Here is a 4,495-nt window from a genome sequence, read left to right on the forward strand (position 1 = left end):
ATGATAACAAAGTTTGGGGTATGGGGAATATTTACAGTAATCCAAATTACCTTCTCTTTATGTTTCCTTGGATTTCTCCCACTTTTTAGTTTTAGAAAAACTTCACACATTTCCTAATATGAAAAAGTAAAAATTTGAAGGCATCTTTTGCTCATGCTGCTATGTGGTCTCAGAGAAGGCAAAAATGAAGAAATAGAGAATCCTACTATTTGTTTCAGTTGGGTGGTATTGAGAAACTTTGTCAAAGGATAGGGACAAAGAGGGGCAGCTGCTGTTTGTTGTCTGTCGATGTGACTAGAGGATGTGGTCCTTTAATAGCTGTAGTGAAACTGCCTTTCCAGTTGTTATGAGAAAGGGAGAAAAATAATACTAATGTGAAAATTCCCTAAAGGGATTTTCAAATCACAGAAAAATTTTAGGTTCACACTTCTATAATACTTTGCCAGCTTTGCCTGTTATTTTCACTTCAACTTAGATTTCATCTATTTGGGCAGTGTTACCTTCAGGAGTATCACAAAAGGAGTCCATACAAGCTGAACTGCAAAAAAAAAAAAAAAAAGAAAAAGGAGTACACTGCCAGAAATATTCTCACTGGTTTCTGCAATTACCTCCTTTTAATAATCCATTTATTAGTGGTTAAATTCTAGTTCCCTGTGTTCCAATGTCACTACTTGAGAAGAGCATTTTACTTTTTGTTTTTTGACAGGCAGAGTGGACAGTGAGAGAGAGAGACAGAGAGAAAGGTCTTCCTTTTGCCGTTGGTTCACCCTCCAATGGCCGCCACAGCCAGCGCGCTGTGCTGATCCGAAGGCAGGAGCCAGGTGCTTCTCCTGGTCTCCCATGCAGGTGCAGGGCCCAAGTACTTGGGCCATCCTCCACTGCACTCCCTGGCCACAGCAGAGAGCTGTCCTGGAAGCGGGGCAACCGGGACAGAACCCAATGCCCCGACCGGGACTAGAACCTGGTGTGCCAGCGCCGCAAGGTGGAGGATTAGCCTATTGAGCCATGGCGTTGACAAGAACATTTTCCTTTTATGGGCAGGAAAAATCATGCCAACAAAAGTATAAACATTCTATGTATAATTATGAACGACCTTGCAGTAGTAAGCCAACACATTCTGCAGAATTGATAGCCAGAAAGGAGTTGGTACTGAGTCCAATAAAGTGAAAAGGAACTTTGTGAAGAAAGGGAGCTTTAAGGGTGGGAAGTTGATGAGTGATGAGAGGGAGGAGGGCAAGTAGATTAAACTAAAGTCACAGTGATGTGACTGCGCCAGACTGTTCACACTGCTTTTGAAACTAAAATTTGATTCCCCAAAAATGACAGATGTTGCAACATTGGCCAATTAAGAGACAAAAACCTGTAATAATATTATGCTCTGCTGGCTATATAACAGTTACTTGAACACAAGTCAGATCATCAAATACTATCCAACATGTATAGGCAATTTGTTACTAAATAAAAGAAAACATTAAATAAAGGTAGCAGTAGGAAAAAATAGATGTATATATTAAAATTTATAGGATCATTCCAAGTTATTTTACTCTGTGAAAAGCAAAGAGGCATAACGTTGTGTAATATGTAATACATATAATTTTATTCCCTTTTTTAACCAAGTGAACTGTTATTTAAATATTTTTAAAACCAATTTAAAACCTTAGAAGTAAAGAGTTTTAAAAGCCACTCATGAACTCAATAAAAGATTGCACTCTGTGATTTTGTTTCACATATCTCCCAACTAGTCTTTTTTTCTCACATATTTCATACACACACAGGCATGCATATGAGAACACACATACAAGTGCATGTTAGAACAAGTTTCTCATTTACTGGATTTTCCCAAGACCAAACAGTACCAAAAGTGTAAAAACATTTATTTCTGTTTCTATTTTTTTCTTCTTTATTCCCTAAACCCTACATTGATTCTTCAGAAATCCTAATTAAAAATGTATTTGAGAGATGTGAGAAATAAATTGTCTGATATTGTTTTTACTTAGGGTTCAATTAAAATGAATTGCATTCAAAATGCAGAATGGCAAGAATGATTGAAACAATGAGTTCTAGAAAATGAACAATTTTTAGATTCAGAAAGAAGTCTAGAGTTCATCTCCTCCAACCCCCTCTTTTTTTTTGGAAATCATAGCCAAGACAAAGGCTTTTGTAACTTGCCTACATCCCCATGATTTCCCATAGAGGAGGAATAACTAACAATATCATTTCCTTTAGACCAGAAATCATTACAGTCTTCAGCCATACTCAGAAATTTAGGTGAGAGTGTGTGTGTGTGTGTCTGTGTGTGTGTTGCTACATAAACCAAATTTCAAATGACAATGACAATTTTTTATACCTTTATCATCAATTATATTTTCTTTCAATAATTATAATTTCAAATCAATAAATTCTATTCTCTATATCTAACCAAATTTCAGCAATATTATAACACCGTCAGCCAGCTTTATATAGAAGTTATGCTGAATTAGAGTAAATATAGGAGTCTTTTTACTTACTGAATATAGATCCCTGGATGTCCTTCCAGTCCATGGCGGGGGTGACCATCTCTGTCATGGACATCGACGAGGCGCCTAATTCCCCTCCAACCACCAGCTGATCCGCCTGGAGGAGGGCATGCCCCCAGCACCGTGCTCACCACCTTTCCCGCCGTGGACCCCGACCGCTTCATGCAGCAGGCAGTGAGATACTCCAAGCTGTCAGACCCGGCAAACTGGCTGCACATCAGCACGGCCGCCGTGCTGGACCGCGAGTCCCTGTACATCAGCAACAACGTCTACAAGGCCGCCTTCCTAGCAGCTGACAATGGGATCCCCGCAGCCAGCGGCACCGGGACCCTGCAGTTCTATCTCATTGACATCAATGACAACGCCCCAGAGCTGCTGCCCAAGGAGGCGCAGATCTGCGGGAAGCCCAACCTGAACGCCATCAACATCACGGCCGCCGACGCCGACCCCATCAGACCCTAAGTCTTCGAGCTGCCCTTCGTCCCTGCCGCCGTGTGCAAGAACTGGACCATCACACGCCTGAACGGTGACTACGCTCAGCACAGCTTGCACGTCCTGTACCTGGACGCCGGGATGTACGACGTCCGCATCATCGTCACAGACTCCGGGAACCCCCGATGTCCAACATGTCCATCATCAAGGTCCAGGTGTGCCCGTGTGACGAGAACGGAGACTGCACCGCCACTGGTGCGGAGGCAGCAGCTGGTCTGGGCACAGGCGCCATTGCGGCCACCCTCCTCTGCACCGTCATCCTGCTGACCATGGTCCTGCTGTTTGTGGATGAAGCGGTGGGAGAAGGAGCGCCACGCGAAGCAGCTGTGCATAGAACCCGAGGACGACGTGCGACAACATCCTGGAGTAGGATGAGGAGGGCGGTGGTGAAGAGGACCAGGACTATGATCTCAGCCAGCTGCAGTAGCCCGAGGTCACGGAGCACTCCCTGAGCAAGGACCCCGCGTGCGGCGGGTGGACGAGCGGCCCGTGGGCGCCAAGCCCCAGTACCCGGCCAGGCCCGTTGTGCCCCACCCAGGGGACATCGGACACTTCATCAGTGAGGGGCTCCGGACAGTGGACAAGGACCCCACTGCACCCCTATACGACTCCCTGCTGGCAGCGGACAACGACCCCACTGTGCCTCCATAGGACTCCCTGCTGATCTTCCACTATGAGGGCCGTGGCTCCACGCAGGCTCCCTCAGCTCCCTCAACTCGTCCAGCTCTGAGGACCAGGACTACGATTACCTCAACGACTGGAGGCCCAGGTTCAAGAGGCTGGCCGGCCTGTAGGGCGGTGGCGACCAGGACTAGCAGACCTGGCTCTGCGGATGGCAGCAGGTAGATGCCCCGCCCCGCCCCCCCAGGCCCCAGAGTGAGCCAGAGGCACTGTCTTAACTTGAATTTCTTAGAGCAGAAGCACTCTTTAAAAAAAAGGTGGGGGGAGTGCCTTTTGGTACAAAACAAACAAACAAACAAACAAAAGAAAAACCAAAAAACCAGGGCCTGGGGAGCAATTCAGTGTATACTGGGGTTCTGGTGGAGCTGTGGGGTCATGGGACATACTGAATATTTTATGATATTCAACCCCTACAAGTCATACTGAGTGTGCAAGTATTATCAATGCACTTGTTCTAAAAGGATCCTGAAAGCTTGTATTTCACAAAACAGAGTGAATGACATAATGAATGGCTGTCTACAAATTTGAGCACTTTTTGTATACCTGATCTAAACCTGAAGTGAAACAATTTTAGCAGCATGAATCTGAATTCAAGGGCAAGTGAACAATTTGCCTGGGGAGCATGCGTCAGGAAATCTGTAGCATTTTATAAGAGGTGGTTATTTAGTTTTGAATTATCTAAATTATTTTATGTATTGCCTCGATTCTCTAGGTAATTAATCATCTTCACAATGAAATGGAATGTCTTACTTAAGGATAAATTTTTCTTGATTTTTAAAAACGAACTGAAAGTCTACTTTCTCCCC

The 4,495-nt window shown here is 44.6% G+C and overlaps 1 pseudogene; it reads left to right on the forward strand.

Moving 5' to 3' along the window:
• The first annotated feature begins 2,524 nt into the window (after positions 1–2,524).
• LOC103346489 (cadherin-4 pseudogene) lies at positions 2,525–3,823 on the forward strand (annotated as a pseudogene).
• Positions 3,824–4,495: the final 672 nt, after the last annotated feature.

The sequence above is a fragment of the Oryctolagus cuniculus genome, chromosome 7, assembly GCF_964237555.1.
Source record: "Oryctolagus cuniculus chromosome 7, mOryCun1.1, whole genome shotgun sequence".
In the NCBI taxonomy this organism is placed as follows: domain Eukaryota; kingdom Metazoa; phylum Chordata; class Mammalia; order Lagomorpha; family Leporidae; genus Oryctolagus; species Oryctolagus cuniculus.